This window comes from Aethalodelphis obliquidens, unplaced genomic scaffold, assembly GCF_003676395.1.
Source record: "Aethalodelphis obliquidens isolate GAN/ISIS:26980383/991018 unplaced genomic scaffold, ASM367639v1 scaffold38, whole genome shotgun sequence".
NCBI classification, from domain to species: domain Eukaryota; kingdom Metazoa; phylum Chordata; class Mammalia; order Artiodactyla; family Delphinidae; genus Aethalodelphis; species Aethalodelphis obliquidens.
In genome coordinates, this window is record NW_020837982.1 from 12,696,345 (window position 1) to 12,716,612 (window position 20,268).

Sequence of the window (20,268 nt, forward strand, 5' to 3'; positions counted from 1 at the left end):
AAAGTCTTCTTTTTTTTCCCCCCCCAAACAAGGCAACGTATTCACAAGCACCAGGGATCAGGGTGTGGATATCTTTGGGGGGAAGGGGGCTATTATTAAGCCTATCACAGTGGCACAGGAATTTGGAACAGAGCAAGTTAAGAAATGAGGCTTCCTGCCTGCAGAATTCATACACCCACCTGCGGGTCTGCACCTGCTGCAATGGATGTTGCCCTCTGTTCCCATCTCCCTCTCACTAAGGACACTAGAGGAGAGGGATGTACAGGGGGAAGGACAGTCTCCAGGCTCCTGTTGCCTTTGGAGAAGAGACACTTGTGGGGGCAACCCTGGACCCATTCATTCCCCACAGCCTGTGATTCTTGGACAGATTCCCTGGTGCACACCTCGGCAACAGCTACCCTGAAAAATAGGACTTTAAAATTTCCCAGGTTCCAATGAGTGTGGTTTCGCTCCATACAGATCCCTACCTTGGGGCCCCCTCTCAGACTTGCACTGTATTTATTTAAATTGCTTTTGAAATGTTAATCACCGAATGTTAATAACACAGTAATTATTCTTGATTTTCCTTATGCGGTCCATTTATTAACGGGAACTGATACTATTCATGATTTCACAAGGAAGCATGAGCTCTAGAAGCAGGCTAACGGGCTTGGCTTGTGAAATTAACGAAGACATCTTCTTATTGCGTAATCAGTAAATTCGACACGGGATGATGGCGTTTAAGGGAAAGGTGTGGGAACAGCTTCTCGCGAGATCTGATTAGTGCGTTCACAGCGAGAGCTTGCTCTTGGGAGCCTTTCTGGAAGGAGAGTTTATCAGCTGAACTCCCGTAATTCAGCAAGTTGAGTGAAAGTGTGCAAGCGAGGCAAGTGGGAGGGACAGTCTCTGTCTCCATCAGCTTTGATCCCATCCGGCCTGCTCCCCACTCCCATGCCCCCGCCGCCCTCCGGGCATCTGCATCTGCGCGGGCCTGTAACTGCTCTGACTCCAGTGACACCAGCAAGTGACGTCTCCTTTGGCCAAGCAGACAAGAGCTGACCAGAGGAGCCAGGGAGCTCCGGGGCAGAGGCCTGACGGTCTGCAGCTGGCGAGAAGGAAGCCAGACCAGTGTTAGGCATTAGCTCTTCCTCAGAGCAAAGACTGAGAACCTTGCCAGGGAAGAAGCTTGTTCTAAACCCCCCAAAGGTGAGAGGCCTGAAGATGACCTTTCTTTTTTTTTTTTTTTTTTTCTGGCAGCGCCCCACGACTTATGGGATCTCAGTTCCCCTACCAGCGATTGAACCCTGGCCATGGCAGTGAAAGCCCGGAATCCTAACCACTAGGCCACCAGGGAACTCCCCTGATGACCTTTCTTTGACCTTGACCTTCTTGGGGCTTACCAGGTGAGTGAGAGATGCTGGCGCCGGACACCCCGCATTTTCCTGCTCAGCTCCTGGGGCTCCCAGCGATCCTGATTCAAATCCCAGGGTGGGGTCTTTTCCCTACACAGGGTCCTTTTAAATGAAAGACGTGCTGTTCAGGAAGATAGGAGGGCCCTGAGGGCTTTGGTCAAACACAGAGCAGACCTCCTCAGGCAAAGAGGATGAAGTGGTACAGAGGCCGGGGTGCTAGCTTACAGGGAGACAAAGTTCTGATCCCAGCTGGTTAGAGACACGTGGGGAGGGACATCTCGCTGGGTTTATTCACAGGACCTTTCACTAGTGACCAATAGTTAGAAGCAATAAAGATAGGCCTCAAACGATAAAATTTTAAAAAAGAAGCTTGAACCTTATATACATATTTACATATAATTAATGGGGATTGATCTCATTATAAATTATGCAGGAAGCATATAGAATTTTTTTTTTACCTGAAGTATAGTTGATTTACACTGTTGTGTTAATTTCCGCTGCACAGCAAAGTGATTCAGCTATGCATATATATACTACCTTTTTTTTTTTTTTGGCCTAGCTGCATGTGGGATCTTTGTTCCCTGACCAGGGATCGAACCCATGCCCCCTGCGTTGGAAGTGTGTTGTCTTAACCACTGGACCACCAGGGAAGTCCCTATACATTCTTTTTCATATTCTTTTCCATTATGGTTTATCACAGGACATTGAATATAGTTCCTTGTGCTATTCATTCTATATATAGTAGTTTGCATCAGCTAATCCCCAACTCCCAATCCATCCCTCCCCCATGCACTCCCCCTTGGCAACCACAATCTGTTCCCTATGTCTGTGAGTCTGTTTCAGTTGCATAGATAGGTTTATTTGTGTAATATTTTAGATTCCACATATAAGTGATATCATATGGTATTTGTCTTTCTCTTTCTGACTTACTTCACTTAGTACGATAATTTCTAAGTCTATCCATGTTGCTGCAAATGGCATGATTCCATTCTTTTTTATGGCTGAGTAGTATTCCATTGTATGTATGTACCACATCTTCTTTATCCATGCATCTGTCGATGGGCATTTAGGTTGCTTCCATGTCGTGGCCGTTGTGAATAGTGCTGCTATGAACATAGGGGTGCATGTATCTTTTTGAATTATAGTTTTGTCCAGATATATGCCCAGGAGTGGGATTGCTGGATCATATGGTAACTCTATTTTTAGTTTTTTAAGGAACCTCCATATGTTTTCCGTAGTGGCTGCCCCAACTTACATTCCCACCAACAGTGTAGGAGGGTTCCCTTTTCTCCACACCCTCTCCAGCATTTGTTATTTGTAGACTTTTTAATGATGGCATTCTGAATGGTGTGAGGTGGTACCTCATTGTAGTTTTGATTTACATTTCTCTAATAATTAGTGATGTTGAGCATCTTTCCATGTGCCCATTGGCCATCTGTATGACTTCTTTGGAGAAATTTCTATTTAGGTCTTCTGCCCATTTTTCAGTTGGGTTTTGTTTTTTGTTGTTGTTATTGAATTGTAGGAGCTGTTTGTATATTCTGGAAATTAAGCCTTTGTTGGTCACATCATTTGCAAATACTTTCTCCCGGTCTGTAGGTTGTCTTTTCATTCTGTTTATTGTTTCCTTTTGCTGTACAAAAGCTTGCAAGTTTAATTAGGTACCATTTGTTTATTTTTGCTTTTATTTCTATTGCTTTGGGAGACTGACTTAAGAAAACGTTGGTATGATTTATGTCAGAGAATGTTTTGCCTATGTTCTCATCTAGGAGTTTTATGGTGTCATGTCTTATATTGAAATCTTTAAGCCATTTTGAGTTTTTTTTTTATATGGTGTGAGGGTGTGTTCTAACTTCAATGATTTACATGCGGCTGTCCAACTTTCCCAACACCACTGGAAGCATATAGAATTTGCCTTATTATTTTTTTGGATAAATGTTCTCCAAACTATCATGTTTATAACAAACAGCATTTAAATAAAATAAATTTATTTTCTGACTTAGAATATTAAAAAAAAATCCCAAGTCCAGTGGGGTGATGAGGTCAGAGACTTTAAAATTCCCTCCAGTCCTAGGAGTCTGAGTCTTTTATGAGTCTCTCATGCCTTCCTCCTGGGCAGAGCTGTGGGGTGGACAGAACCTGGGCTCTGGCATCCGGCAGCCCCAGGTTTGAATCAAATCCCACTACTCACAGCTGTGCGGTCTTGGGTTTGTCACTTCACTGGTCACTTGTCCTTGTCCACAAAAGTGGAGATACCGTGTCCCTTGTGAGGTTGTTGGTAATTACGAGACAGAAGGACATTGGGCCAGGTTCCTGAGTCCTGAGCCAGGTTCCTGAGTCCTGACAAGCGGCCTGCCCCCTGATGTCAGTTCATGAAGCGGCCATTGAGTCCCCCCAGTGTGTTCACTGAAGCTTGTGGCCAATCCCAACTGGGACCTTCCTGTCCCTTCCCTACCCGGCCTCACCCTGCCCCTGACTGGTTTTGCAGGTGGACACTGTCCAGGTGCATCTGGGCACCTAGGGTTGGAGAGGCAGGAATCCAACAAGAAGAGCCAGAAAAATTCCAGTACACGGAGGGCCCGAGAGAAGTCCCAACAGAGGACAGAACAGACCTGGCCACATGGACCCCAGAGCCATGGAACACTTTGCTTGTTACACCAGTTGCGCCTCCCTTTGGGGACCTCCAGCCAGTGTTTTCTGGTTAGGGTTCCATCAACAGTTTCCTCTGTGGCGGTGGAGACCGGCCAGGTGTGATCTGAGGGGAGGTAGTGGGGAGCCCCCCCTAGTGGCCATCTCCGAGCATGTCAACCAGGGGCCTCTTGAGGCTGTTTGTCATCCCCACCAACCCCTTCTCCATCCCACCTTCTCAGTGCCTTGTCCTTTCTGAGCATGTTTTCCCAACCTGGCCACTGCCTCGCTACACAAGGCCAGAGACCATAAATTAGAGATCCAGGGCTCTAATTTACTTGGCCAGCACAGTGTTGTTGAAACATTTTATTACATGCCAATACTTAAACATCAGATTTGACATAAAAATCCAGATATGTCATTTCTCTTGAAAAATCAGAAGCTGTGGCAGCACTGAGCTTGGGCGTCTGCCTGGCAACAGTGGCAAAGGCAGTTTACAAAACAAGCAAAAATCCCTGCCCTCTCGGAGTTTACGGTCTGGTGGGGGAGGGGAGAGAGAAGGAGCCCTTAACAAAGCCAATTATGATGCATATATAGAGACAGGGGAGGTCAGACCAAGCAGGGCTTATAGGCCACTTAAAGCAGCGGTCCCCAACCTTTTTGCCACCAGGAACCGGTTTCGTGGAAGACAATTTTTCCACAGAAGGTGAGGGGAATGGTTTCGGGATGATTCAACCGCATTACATTTATTGTGCAGTTTATTTCTATGATCATTACATTGTAATATATAACGAAATAATTGTACAACTCCCCATAATGCTGACAGGAGGGGGAGCTCAGGCGGTCGTGCGAGTGACGGGGAGCGGCTGTAAGTGCAGATGAAGCTTCGCTCGCTCGCCCCTGCTGGGCGCCCTGCTTCCTAACAGGCCACGGACCGGTGCCGGCTTGGGGACCCCTGACTTAAAGGCCAAAGGCTTTCACTCCGGTAGACTGGGAGTCACAAAAGCGTTCCGGGGAGGCTGATGTTACTTTCGACTAGGTCGTTCTGGCTGCTGTGTGGGCTGTAGGGCACAGGAACAGGGGCAGAAGGTCCCGTTAGGGGGCTGCTGTTATCATTCAGGTGGAGGTGACTAGGATGGTGTTAGTCAAGGAGATTGGAAGTGGTTGGTACGGAAGAGAATTAAAACCTCCCAAGTACATACAAAAGCATCTCCCCGCCCCCGTATCTCCTGACCTCTGTTCCCACCCAGGCAGAGGGTCCCTGGTTGCAGCCCCATCAGCTGTGGCCTGAGCCACTACCCACTGGACTGACGGGTTACCCTCCCCCCAAGACTTCACAGGTAGCCCATGTTGGTACAGTCCCAGGGGATCACTCACCAGGACCCAGAAGAATACCAGTCTGTACCCCCAACATTTAGAAGACACAGGCAAATGCCAGCCCCCAGTGTGACCAACGGGACAGTGAATTTTGTTAAAGCGACTTCTCTCATTGAGTCCTGATAATGAGGGATCTTCTGGAGAGAGCAGAAAGGTCGTAACAAGCAATACAGCTGCCACCCGTGTGGAAAACTCTGAAACTTCTGAAGTTTTCAGCTATAAGCAGCACAGCTGTCCTGAGGCCGCCATGCTGTGAGGAAGGCCAACGTCCCATAGATGGAGAGGCCCTGAGACTAGTTGAAGAGAGAGGCCCAGCCAGCCCCCAGCTGCTCTGGCCACTGTCTGATTGCAATTGCATGAGACCAAGGCCAGAACCACGCAGCTGAGAACTTCCTGAATTCCTGACTCATAGAAATGACTATCTTTATCTTAAGCCGCTGAATATTGGAGTGGTCTGTTATACAGCAGGAGATCACTAGAATAGCTCTTGACTTCAAGGAACTTAAAATCGAGTTGGAAAAAAGCCAAGAGGTAAGTGAACTTAGCCAAGTTTATTAGACAGTGCCAGCAGTCTGGATGACCAAGGCCCAAACTATAAAGCCCTATCTATGTAAATATAGTAAATATAGCCACCCTCGCACCCCACATTTTCTCTCCCTCTACCTATCTTACTCCTATATTTGCACCTGTCTTGCTCCTATATTTGCTCCTATCTTGACTGACCTTCCAAATCCTTGATTCTCATCATAGGTTTGCAGTTCTCTGCAGGACTGACACTTTCTCAAACTCGCAACCTGCTAAAGCCCTAAGTTAACAAGCTACCTGGTCTCCCCAACTTCACGTTGGGTATACTGCCAAGAGTGGAATCAGGGATGTTTAGACCACAAGTCCCTGGTTCTGGTTCCTAGTTCTTGGCAACAGTCATCACATAAATTTTCCAACAAGAGACACATCCGCATAATTAGACCAACGATATCGCAGACTCAGACACATGCAAAGAGGGCAGGGCCGAGAGAGGGGTACTATTCATCAAAACCTCATCATAAATTCAAGTTGAAGGACTGAAAAGAAACAAAACATGGACACTCCCCAAACCCGGCAGCTGGACCTCTCACTGAAATCCTGAAATCACTGCCGCTCAACTCAACATCTGGGAGAGAATAAAAAATAATAAAGATTTAAAAAGAACAGACGCTGGACAATTACCAATTGAAGTGCGGATTGGGAATATAAATTCACCAAGAGCCTAAAGACAGAAATATACATTGGCATGTGGGTCTTAGGACTGTGAATTTCATCCAGCTGTGGCCACCGTTCTTTTTTATTATGGCTAATATTTAGTTAGCAAATGCACTTTCTAAGCAATGAACATAATTATGTTCAGGTTGACATGACCTGAATTAGGGTTACTGAATTTTTTAAAAAAATATTTATTTATTTATTTGGCTGCGCCGGGTCTTAGTTGTGGGATCTTTAGTTGCAGCATGCGAACTCTTAGTTGCAGCATGTGGGATCTAGTTCCCTGACCAGGGATCGAACGGGGGGTCCCCTGCACTGGGAGCGTGGAGTTTTAACCATTGGACCACCAGGGAAGTCCCAGTGTTACTGAATTTTTACTTCTTCAGCACTGGCAGTGGACTACAATGTCCGAAAAGATTTGGGTGCTGAGCAATAGCCCCAAGGAACGTTGGGAAGAATGTTGTATTTACATTTGAGAGACCTGGGTTTAAGTCTTGACTCTTCCATTTACTAGTTGCATGAAATTGGCATTTTTTAACCTTCTGAACTTGTGAAGATGTCAATAGAGATAAGACTTGCCTCACAGTTTTTTTTTTTAATACTTTTTAAAATTTAATTAATTAATTTATTTTTGGCTGCATTGGGTCTTCGCTGCCGTGCGCCGGCTTTCTCTAGTTGCAGCGAGCAGGGGCTACTCTTCGTTGTGGTGCATGGGCTCTAGGCGCGTGGGCTTCAGTAGTTGTGGCACACAGGCTCAGTAGTTGTGGCTCACGGGCTCTAGGGCGGAGGCTCGGTAGTTGTGGCGCACGGGCTTAGTTGCTCCATGGCATGTGGGATCTTCCCGGACCAGGGCTCAAACCCATGTCCCCTGCATTGGCAGGCTGATTCTTAACCACTGCCCTACCAGGGAAGCCTGCCTCACAGAGTTTTTATGAGGATTAAGTTAGGTAATTTATCTTCAAAACTCCTGCAACATTGCTTTTAGCTTCTTCACCTATGAAACATGAACAATACTTCTGTCACAGAATTGAGTTACATTGTAAGGATTCCTTAGCTTATGATACTACTTAAGCTACTTTTAAGACAGGTAAGAAACTTTTGGTTGTAAATAACAGAAAGTGAGACATAACAGCTTTAAAATGAAAGGTTTTGAATTGTTTTAGTCAAAGATAAGGCAGGAGGTAGGTGGTTCTACGGTAGGATCAATGATGTCAGGCATTGAGTCCAAGTCTCTGCTCTCCATGTGACTCTCCCCTCATGATGACAAGATGGCTGCTTCAGTGCCAAGCATCACATCTTCACACCAGAACATCCAAAGCATGAGAGGAGAGGAATCTATTCAGACACCTCTCTTATCGAGGAGGAAACATTTCTTAAACACCTCCCACAGATTTCCCTTTTCATCTCATTGCCTAGAACTGGCCCATGGCTATCTCTTGCTGGGAGGGAATCTGGGGAAATGAATGTCCGCATTTCCAAAAGCTAACATGGGAAGCCACTTCTACCAGCAAGGACAAAAGGAGAGAAAAATAACTTTGGGGTAGGAAACACACATTCTGGGCCTTTCACTGTAACATACGTGAGCGTGCTTACTATGAGGGGACCCATTAAATGGAGGTAGCATTTATGGAGTACTTACTGTATACTAGGCATCATTCAAAGTGATACATGCATCACTTCATTCCATCCTCTCAACAGCCCTATGAGGAGGAACTGCTATTATTCTTGTTTTATAAATGTGGAGACTGAGGCACAGAGAAGTTAATAAACTTCCCCAAGGCTACGCAACACATGAGCGTTGGGCCAAGATGTTGATCTGAGTCAGAGCAGATTGAGTCTTCACGGCGGGACCAAGGTGGATGCTCAGCTCACCTCTAACATCTTGCTTTTCCTCATCTCACCTCAAGGTCCAGTGGGTTTGAGTTGTCATGTGGTTGTTGGATTACCTATTTATCTGTCTTAGAAGTGCTCACGTTCATGAAGCATTACCATAAAGCAATGAGATCTTTGAAATTGTCCAGAATTTACATGTTTGAATTGTGGCGGTCATTGGGGGGTGGGGACCTCCTGGTTAGATTCACCGGGTCAGTGAGGTCAGCGACCCCGACTCATCCTGGGATGGATTTGCACTCATCCCTTTACCTGGGGGCTGAGAGATCGTCTCCAGGGATGGGGACAGCAAGCTGGGGGACACCTGGGCTTTAGCTGTGCTCAGGAAGGTCCTGTGACCTGGGCTTGGAAGGAAGAGCCTAGCACAGACCACGGGGCCCTGGGGAGAGGGTGAGAGCCTGGCCTGAGGAGCAGGACCCAGCCGCGGAGCCTGAGGTTCTGGGTACAGCACCTGGATCTTCCCTGAGGGAGAAGGTCTTCTGTAAACGTAAAGAAGCATCTCTAACCCTGCGTGATCCCAGGCGGGGGAGCAGGACAGTGAGGAGGAGAGCTCTTTCCCAAGCTGTTCTGGCGATAAAAGCCAGCCCAGCATTCCAGGGCAGAGCAGAGCACAGCAGGGCCGGCCAGCGTCGGGGGCTGGAAAGCAGCAGGGCCGCTGGTGCTCATGCGGAGCCCCCTGAGCCTGGGGAGAGACAGCCCAGGGCACTACCAACTGTGGACAGAGGCCTTTCTTTGACCTCCTATTTTGTGCCAGGCCTGGGCTGGCTCAGCCCATGCCCTCTACAGATTCATTGACCAGTGAAAAGGAAATTAAAACAGTGCGCTAAATTCCGGGACGGGGAAGTGCAGGGTGTCAGAAGTGCCCGCAGGAGGGGCAGGTCCCAAACAGGCTTCTGGAAGCTTCTTACTAGGGCTTTCCTAACCTCTGTCCCGCTTTCTCGGGCTTGTTCTTCCCTACAGCACCCCAGCCTGCAGAGGGCAGCCAGATTTGTCATCCCGAAGCAGTGTTTTCTCCACCTTTTTACCATTACCACCCCTCCCCCACCCCATGAAACTTTAATACTGCAGATATATTGTGTGTCTGCTTATGTATTGTACACGTATCTGTGCTTTATACGTACAAAAGGTAAGATTACTCCACCTCCCGAGAACCAATTTTTGATCCCTCATTGGCAAAATCACCCCTAAAAGAAAAAGCCCATTTCCCACCGATTGGCAATAGGGTGGTCCTTGGCTACGCTCCAGCGTGTCTTGTGTAAAGCCCTTCAGTCTTTTCTGAGGGGTGTGTAGTACAGCCCTTTAATCTGCTGCTGGAATGTTAAGGTGCGGATGAAGGGCACACCCAGGAAGACAGTAGCCAGTCGTTGGGCTGGTAATCCGTTGCTCCGTGACAATTCCTCTGAAATGAAGCCACTCAAGACATACATGACCTTTTGGTTTCTTTGGGTTGGGAATCCGGTGAGGCTTAGCTGGGTCACCCGGCTCAGGGTGTCCCACGGGCTTCAGCCAAGATGTTGGCCAAGGCCAAAGTCATCTCAGGCTCAACTGGGGAAGGATCTGCACCCAGGCTCCCTAGTGAATGATCACTGGCAGGCTTTAGCTCTTTCCAGCCTACTGGACTAAGGACCTCAATTCCTCCGCGGCTACTGTTTGGAAGCCCCCCTCAGTTCCCTGCCGTAAGGGCCTTTCCGTAGGGCAGCTTATAACATGGGAGACAGTGGGTGGGTGGAGGGGGGCGGGAGAGGAAGAGGGGGAGGGAGACAAAGGGAGAGAGGCGGAGAGGGCAAGCAGGAGAGAGAGTGCGTGTGAGCGGAGCAGACGTCAGTCCTTTGTATCTCAGGAGCATCACGTTTGCGGTGCTCTTTTCCTTAGGAGGCACTGGGTGGGTCCCAGGAGGCAGAAACTTTGGGAGCCATTTCAGAAGCTGCCCACTGCAGTGGTCAAGCTGAAATCAGGCAACAAACAGGTCACAAAAGTCAGGCCGTGGGTGGTCTAGGGAGGGCGGAGGGTCAACATTCCAGGCAGGCAGTTCGGGACCTGTTATTAGGGCAAAGCCATGGGCCAGTACCAGAGGAGTGAACCGGAATCAGGCATCTGCAGGAATCAGAATTCCAATCGAGGTGTTGGGTCAAGTTGGGAAGGATTCCCCTGGCCCCAAGCAGCCCAGGCAGCAGAGATGACGCAGGGCAGCAGGAAATGTGTAAAACTTGGTGATGGCTGCCTCAGCCGGGAAGCTTCTTACACGCCATCTGCCTGATAAAGATGCCCCCAGACCTTGGTGGGTCCAGGGAGCAGTGATGCTCTTTAGGAAGGAGAGGAATTGGGCAGCTAGAGGCAGGGCTCAGAGCAGACAGGGAAGCAGCACAAGAAAGGCTCTGGAACTAAGCTGGTGGGCCTTGCATCCTAGCCCGGCTGTTTGCTTGTTGTGGGACCTTGGGAGAGTAAATTTTTCTTTTTTATAAATTTATTTATTTTATTTTATTTATTTATTTTTGGCTGTGTTGGGTCTTAATTGCTGCGTGCGGGCTTTCTCTAGTTGTGGCGAGAAGGGGCTACTCTTCGTTGCGGTGCGCGGGCTTCTCATTGCGGTGGCTTCTCTTGTGGCAGAGCACGGGCTCTAGGTGCACAGGCTTCAGTAGTTGTGGCATGCGGGCTCAGTAGTTGTGGTGCACGGGCCTAGTTGCTCCACGGCATGTGGGATCTTCCCGGACTAGGGATCGAACCCATGTCCCCTGCATTGGCAGGCAGATTCTTAACCACTGCTCTGCTAGGGGGGAGTATATTGACTTCAACCTGAGTTTTCTCCTCTCTAAGATAATACCTAACTCACAATGAGGCTGAGAAGATGAAGTGAGATACTAAAAACCCTTAGTACAGTAACTGCTGCAGGGCAAGCACTCAATAAATGTTCATTATTGTTATTATCATTATTATATAAAAGTAGTACGCTTAGAAAGGAAAATGAGTTCATTCCTTAAAATCAAAGCAACAATAACAAAAAGAGCTGAATCTTTTATGGTTGAGAAGATGCCACTTGAAGGTCTAACAATTTCGTATTTACAAATGTGGCAGGCATGGTGAGAACTACAGCTGTTGAGTGGCTATTCCATGTCAGACGTTGAGCGAGGTGCCTTACAAATTATCTTCGTGCCATCCTTTCAACTCACATAAATGATGGGTTATTATTCCCATTTCACAGATGAAGCATCAGAGATCCAGAAAGATCCAGTATGTTGCTGAAGGCCATGCAGTTAACAAGAGTCAGCTATAATTTACATTATAATTCACATACCATAAAATCACCCATTTTAAGTGTACAATCCAATGATTTTTAGTATGTTTACAGAGTTGAGTAATCATCACCACAGTCTAAGTTTAGAACATTTTTATCAACTCCCAAAGAAATCACATACCATTAACTGTCACTCCCCTTTCCTCTTCTTCCCAGCTCCTGGAAACCTGTAATCTTCATTTTGTCGCCATAGATTTGCCTATCCTAGACATTTTATATAAATGGAATCATACAGTATGTGGTCTTTCATGATTGGCTTCTTTCACTTCACATGAGGTTTTTCTAGATTCATCCGTTTGTAGCATGTATCTGTACTTCATTTTTTAATTGTTGAATAATATTCCATTGTATGTATACATCACATTTTGTTTACCCATTCATCTGTTGATGGGCACTTGGGTTATTTTCACCATTTGGCTATTGTGAATAATGCTGCTTTGAATATTGGTATAAAAATATCTAAGTTTCTGCTGTCAATTCTTTTGGATATATACCTAGGAGTAGAATTGCTGGATCATATGGTAATTCTATGTTTAACTTCTTGAGGGACTGCCAGACTGTTTTCCACAGCAGCTGCACCATTTTACTTTCCCACCAGCGATGCACAAGTGTTCCAATTTCTCCACATCCTTGCCAGCACTTGTTATTTTTGATTCTAGCCATCCTAGTGGGTGTGAAGTGGTATCTTATTGTGGTTTTGATTTGCATTTCCCTGATGGCTAATGGTGTTGAGCATCTTTTCGTGTGCTTATTAGTCATTTGTATATCTTCTTTGGGGAAAATGTCTATTCACATGCTTTGCACATTTTAAAATTGTGTTTTTAAAAATATTTTTAATTGAATTGTAATAGTTCTTTATATATTCTGAGGGCAAGTCCCTTATCAGGAAAAGAATTTGCAAATATTTCCCCTCATTCTGTGGGTTGCCTTTCCACTTTCTTGAGGGTGTTGTTTGAAGCACAAAAGTTTTTAATTTTGATGAATTCCAATTTATTTTTTCTTCTATTGCTTACGCTTTTTGTGTGATATCTAGGAAATCATTGCCTGAGCCAACTTCATAAAGATTTACTTTATGTTTTCTCCTAAGAGTTTTATAGTTTTAGCCTTAAGTTTAGGTGTATGATCTATTTTGGGTTAATTTTTAGATATGATGTTACATAGGGGGGCCCAATTAATTCTTTTGTGTGTGTGTGTGTGTGGTACGCGGGCATCTCACTGTTGTGGCCTCTCCCGTTGCGGAGCATAGGCTCTGGACGCGCAGGCTCAGTGGCCATGGCTCACGGGCCCAGCTGCTCCATGGCATGTGGGATCTTCCCGGACCGGGGCACAAACCCGTGTCCCCTGCATCGGCAGGCGGACTCTCAACCACTGCGCCACCAGGGAAGCCCCCAATTAATTCTTTTGCATGTGGATATTAGTCTTTGTTGGTATATATTGAGAGTTTTCCACAATAAAAAATTAATTAAAAAAAAAAAGACAATGACAAATCATATACCAGGTAGGAACTGTGTTTAGCTGCTAATAACAACTACTTAAAATAAGAGTGGCTTCAGCAAGATATGTTTGGGTTTTTTTACTTATTTATTTTCGGTAAAAGAAGTTCAGAAGTAGGTACAGCTGATATGGCAGTTCTGTAATCGTTATTGAACCAAGATCCTGCTATCTGTTTGTTTCAACATTCCTACATGTGGCCTCCATCCTCAAGATTACCTCATGGTCACAGGGTAGTTGCTGGAACACCAGCCAACACCTCTGCATTCTGAGCAGGAAGGAAAAAAAAAAGGCAAAAAAGGCTCTTTAAATAACTACACCTGAAACCAATTTAAAAACTTGGGTTTTCATCTCACTGTTGACTCCTGGGGTAGGGAGGCTGGGCACCTTAGCATACCCATCAATATAAGGACTCTGAAGGTAAGTCAACTGCGTATGCACAGATATCAAGTAGCCAAAGCAACAGGCCATGGTGGAGAGTGGCAGTTGCCTACCCAGTATCTGTTCTTCAGCATCCTTAGGGGCAAGTAGGACTGAGGGATCGTGAGCTCGGTATTGCCAGAGCTTCCAAGTTTTACAGGCTTGGATTCTCCATTTTATGAGCCCTCCAGATTTTTCAGTGTTGGCAATTAACCAAAACAAATATTTAACTTCGCCTGGGCCAAACACAATACATCTGCGGCCCATATCCCATCTCTGTGCTGCTCGTTGGCAACTCCTGCTTTCAGGTGAACGTCAGAGCCCTTTAAACACCTGAAGGGCATGGGAGCCATATTACACTTCCTCTGTGTGGCTCTGAGCCAGTGCGTGGAAGTCACGAGCACGGAGGTTTTGGCTCCACAGTAGGAAGAGCTCCATCCGCAGAGCCGTCAAAAACAGAAGGAGCTGCCTGGGGAGGTATGAAGTTCCCTGTTGCTGGAGGTGTTTGAGCAGATGCTGGAGAACTGCTTGGCAATGACTTCTAAGGTCTCCCCAACCCCAGGAATCTCTGAAAATTACCACGATGACTACTGCTGCTGCGATGACTTGCTGAAAGGAGATGAAAAGAACGCAAGGGGCTCTGCATCTGGATTGTTAGGGAGCTGGCAGCCCCCCAGCTGCTGTGTCCCCACCCTCTCAATGACAAGGAATATGCCCTCACCATTGAGATGACCTCTAGTCAGTTTCGCCTGTAGAGACAGCAAAGGTTGACTTCCTGATATTCACAAGCGTGATTTGACTCTTCTCCACTCATTGTATAGTATACAACAGATATGTGGCTTTTCTTACGGAGGATGATCCAGGCTATTCAACTCAATTCATTTATTTATTCAGACTTTCAGGGCTGGTTTCATGGGCATGGGACCTGTGCAGGTGCACAGGGACCTGCATTCAGGAGGACCCCATGTTTGGCTTGATGCTTTCTTCCTTCCAATTATTAATCCTTTTGGAACAGGAAACTCCACATTTTCATTTTGTAATGGGCCCTTCAAATGGAGTATCCTGTCCTCCATACTTTTACTCAAAATGTATTCACTGTCTAGCAAGTGCCAGGCATTGAGGATACAGAGCCACAGCCAATGTGTTCATACTCCAGCTGGGGGCAGAGAGATGGGAAAAGCTGAGAGGTAAGAAACTACTGAGAGAGCCGCTATGGAGCACACTGTTTGCAAGAGGGACATCTCACCTAGACAGAGAAGTCAGGGGGTAGAGAAGGTTCTTCAGAGGAATCAAGGTCTGAACTTCAATTGTTTGTTGACATTCATGACTCTATCCTCAGAGAACTACAGGCAGGCACATGGCTGCTTAACTAAGGACTACATTTCCCAGCAACCCCGGCAGTTAGTTGTGGTCACGTGACTATGTTATCACCAATAGCATGAGTGGAAATGATGTGGCCCACTTCTGGGTCTGGACTGCAAAATATCTCAGGGTTCCTTCTCCAACCTCTCTTTCTCCTTTACCACGTGGAATCCACATGTGGTGGTGACCCAGCTTCCAGCATGCAGATGACCTGAGGACCTGGGGGTTGGCAGAGTGGAGACTGGAAGGAACCTGGGTTTCTGAATGACCACAGGGAGCAGAGCTTCCCACTCACCTGGACTGCTCATCTCAGAACTGCTACCTGAACAAAAAGAAACTTATATTCTTTAAGCCGCTGCATTCTGGGGTCTTTGTTAGCCTACTCTACCAAATACAGTAAGTACACAGGAGCTAGGCATGTGGGAAAAGGGAGACAGACGCCAAAGCACCCAGTCAAGAGAGGACGTGGTACTTCAAGATCCTGAAGTGGTGGCTGTATTCAAACACCTCAGACTGCGTGGCTTAAACAACAGACACTCACTTCTCACAATGCTGGAGTCAGGGAAGTCTACGATCAAGGAGCCTGTAGCTTCAGTTCCTGGTGAGAACTCTCTTCCTGGCTTACAGAAGGCCTACTTCTCATTGTGTTTTCACTTGGTGGGGAGACGAAGCTCTGGTCTCTCCTCCTCTTCTCATAAGGACACTAATTTCATTAGTAATTTCATCACTAATTTCATAATTTCCACCCTCATGACCTCCTCTAACCCTAATCACTTCCTAAAGGCCCCACCTCATTGGGAGTTAGAGCTTCAACATATGAATCTGGGCAGGGGCACAAACATTCAGTCCATCACAGGTGGGAGGAAGGAAGACTGGGCCACATCTTGGACCTTGTGTGCCGGGCGGCCCTTGCCTTGGATGTCATCCTCTGGGCTGTGGGGAACCAATCAGGGAGTGACATGATCAGGTTAGCTTTTTGTTCTGTCAGCTTGAGCTGGAACCTGCAAATTTTTTAATTTATGAAGTATTTCAGAAGACCAGCCAATAGTATTGGGCTGGCCAAAAGGTTCGTTCAGTTTGCTCCATTAAGATGGCTCTAGCAGTACTTCATTGTCTTTAACTTCATTCAAAACAATTTTGTTAGATTGTATGTGACAGCTGTCATATCAGTGTGCATTTAAAAAAAGACATAAAAATTGGTGAAGTTTTGTGTAGCCATTTAATATTGGAGATGAAAGAAAAAAAGCAAAGTTTTCAGCATATTATGCTTTATTATTTCAAGAAAGGTAAAAAATGCAACTGAAATGCAAAAAAAGATTTGTGCAGTGTATGGGGAAGGTGCTGTGACTGATCGAACGTGTCAAAAGTGGTTTGCAGGGACTTGCCTGGTGGCACAGTTGTTAAGAATCCATCTGTCGATGCAGGGGACACGGGTTTGAGCCCTGGCCCAGGAAGATCCCACATGCTACGGAGCAACTAAGCCCGTGCGCCTCAACTACTGAGCCTGCGCTCTAGAGCCCACACACCACAACTACTGAGACCCGTGTGTCTAGAACCCGTGCTCCGCAACAAGAGAAGCCACCGCAATGAGAAGCCTGCGCACTGCAACAAAGAGTAACCCCCCGCTCGCTGCAACTAGAGGAAGCCTGCGCGCAGCAACGAAGACCCAACGCAGCCAAAAGTAAATAAATAAAATAAATAAATTTGTTTAAAAAAAAAGTGTTTACAAAATTTCGTGCTGGAGATTTCTCGCTGGACAATATTCCATGGTTGGGTAGACCAGTTGAAGTTGATAGCGATCAAATGGAGACATTAATTGAGGACAATCAATATTATACCACTCGGGAGATAGCCAACATACTCAGAATATCCAAATCAAGTGTTGAAAATCATTTGCACCAGCTTGGTTATGTTAATCACTTTGATGTTATGGTTCTGCATAAGTTAAGCGAAAAAAACCTTCTTGACCACATTTCCACATGCGATTCTCTACTTAAACATAATGAAAATGTTCTGTTTCTGAAACAAACTGTGACAGGCAATGAAAAGTGGATACTGTACAGTAAAGTGGGATGGAAGAGATCGTGGGGCAAGCAAAATGAACCACTACGAACCACACCAAAGGCCAGTCTTCATCCAAAGAAGGTGATATTGTGTATATGGTGGGATTGGAAGGGAGTCCTCTATCATGAGCTCCTTCCAGAAAACCAAATGATTTATTCCAACAAGTACTGCTCCCAGTTAGACCAAATGAAAGCAGCACTCGATGAAAAAAGTCCGGAATTAGCCAACAGAAGACGCATAATCTTCCATCAGGATAACTCAAGACCGCGTGTTTCTTTGATGACCAGGCGAAAACTGTTACAGCTTAGCCAGGCAGTTCTGATTCATCTGCCGTATTCACCGGACATTGCACCTTCGGATTTCCATTTATTTCGGTCTTTACAAAATTCTCTTAATGGAAAAAATGTCAAATTCCCTGGAAGACTGTAAAAGGCACCTGGAAAAGTTCTTTGCTCAAAAGATTAAAAGTTTTGGGAAGATGGAATTACAAAGTTGCCTGAAAAATGGCAGGAGGTCGTGGAACAAAATGGTGAATATGTCGTTCAATAAAGTTCTTGGTGAAAATGAAAAATTTGTCTTTTATTTTTACTTAAAAACCAAAGGCACTTTTTGGCCAACCCAATACAATGAGCACTCACATACCCAACCACCTAGCTTGAAAAATATATTACAGATAAAGTCCCCGGTATTCCCGTCCCAATCCCATCTTCAGCTTTTTTTTTTTTTTTTTTTAAAGGGCACTTGGAAAAGGCAAGAGTGGAAACAGGACATGCATCATTGAACATCTAGTGTGTCCTCAGCACCGTGCCAGGTACTATCCTTCTATACGTATAGAAGCAGCCACAGCTGGGTGGGAAAAAACAACAACAAAAAAAACCGAAAAACTTGTGCATTCCCAGAACAAGGTGACTCCCTTCTGAGACCAGATGTGGCATGCTTGGAGAAACAAGATACAGGATTTTCCCTGGATGGAGCACAGATACAAGATGTGATGGGATATTTGCTCAGCATCTCCAGCCCTGGCCCACTTCTTGTGATTCATGTGCAGATAAATGGTGCAATAAAAAGAAATCTGGAATACGTCTCTGGAAGTTTTAACGTTCTCAGAAGGACTTGGAAGGTTTTGAGTATACAGGCGGTATTCCATTTTTTCATCCAGCTGATGGCTCTGACTTTGGAAGAAAAAGGAGAGGATACTGGGAGTGAACAGCTGGGGATGTTGATGGTGTTGACGAGGGTTTCATTTCCTGGGCAAGAACCCAAGATACTGGAATAGGAGGCTCCTGGCAAAGGACAGAGAATGTCACAAAGACAGGGAAGAATGTGTTTGGCAGGAAATTTCCAAATGGTATCAAAGGGCATTTAAAAAGATGGTCATGGGATGTGGAGGGGACAGCGGCTGTTTTTGTCTGCTCAGCAGCCGTTTGCAATCTTCTCTTAACAGCTTCTTTATCTTTGAAGGGAAACCATCCATCCTCAACTCACAGTTCATGTGGCTAAAGAGGGTTGATCCCAACCTTTGGCTCCAGAAAAAGTCAATCACAATCTCAAAGGCTGTTTCAGAACTTGGCTACATGACCGGATCTGGATCAGTGAGAGTGGTCGCCAGGACTTTGCTCAAATGATTGGTAATGAGGTATGCTTTCTTTCTCGCTTAGAGATGGTACATTATAAGCCTGGAGCTGCTGAATGCTACCTTGTCTAAATGAATCTGAGAAGGGAGTCAACATAGCGGAAAGCCAAGTCTAATGATGGAGAGAAATTCCTGAAAACATTAGAGTTCCTGGATTTAACCATGTTTGCGGCTAGCCCTACCCCTTGGACTTCTCAGTTATGTGAACCAATATTCTCTCCCCCAGCCCCCCAGCCCTGCCTCCCGGTTTAGTGTAGTTTCTGTGGACTTGCTACCACTGATAGGAGAAAATGGAAAATAACATTTGTGATATAGACAGAAACACAGTAATAGAGACAGTACCATTATTCTTGAGCAAAAATAAAGACAACTGGGCCAGAACTTTATTTATGGTCCTGTATGTCTATCTCCTAATGCAAAGAGTACAGGGAATGGATAAGGCAAGATTTTCATGGTACCCAAAGAAGAGAAATATAATTTCATAAACATCACTTTTGCTTGGAGGGGATTCCTAAATAGAAAGGAACAATGGAAGGATATATATTGCTCAAAAAAGGCAAATCTAATAGAAAGGGAAAATTATGTAGCGTCATCAGCAAAGAAGGTCTGTCCGTCAGGGAGGAGGGCTTTTGGGTCAGGATGAGGAGAACCACAGAACAAGGCCCTACTTCACCTCCCCCTACCCAGACCAGAGGAAAATTCCAGAACGTGCTTTCCTAACACATATCACAAAGGCCACAAAACAGGGTTTTCATGGGGAATTCCACTTATTCAGACATAAACTGGAATTCTCCTTTAGCTAAAGTTTAGACCATCTGATAACTTATTAGCTTTATTGCTAATATTTGATATAATTATTTGCTAACAGTTTCTCAGAACACAGGAGTAGTAATAGAAGATGTTCTTTTATTTAAAAAAAAAAAACTTTCCCCCTTGAATATAAAAGGAAGACGTCCCTTTTATGAAAAATTGGATAATATGGTGGTCCAACAGCAAGCACTTATAAATCTATTTCCAGGTGTTAAGTGATGGGACTCGTGTGTCAGATGCTGGCTGAGTATTTCATAAATAGGCTCATTTAATCTCCGCAACAATTTTGTTTTTTCTTTTCTTTTCTTTCTTTTTTTTTTTTTTTTTTTGTGTTACGCGGGCCTCTCACTGTGTGGCCTCTCCCGTGGCAGAGCACAGGCTCCGGACGCGCAGGCTCAGCGGCCATGGCTCACGGGCCCAGCCGCTCCGCGGCATGTGGGATCTTCCCAGACCAGGGCACGAACCCGCGTCCCCTGCATCGGCAGGCGGGCTCTCAACTACTGCGCCACCAGGGAAGCCCTCCGCAACAATTTTAAGAGGTCCATGCTTGTACGGTCCTCATTTTGTAGATGAGGAGATTGAGGTTTAGCAAAACTAAAAAACTCCCCTGAGCCAAGCGGGTATCATAGAATCTGAACTCAGCCGTCTGGATCCTAACCCCTACACTATGC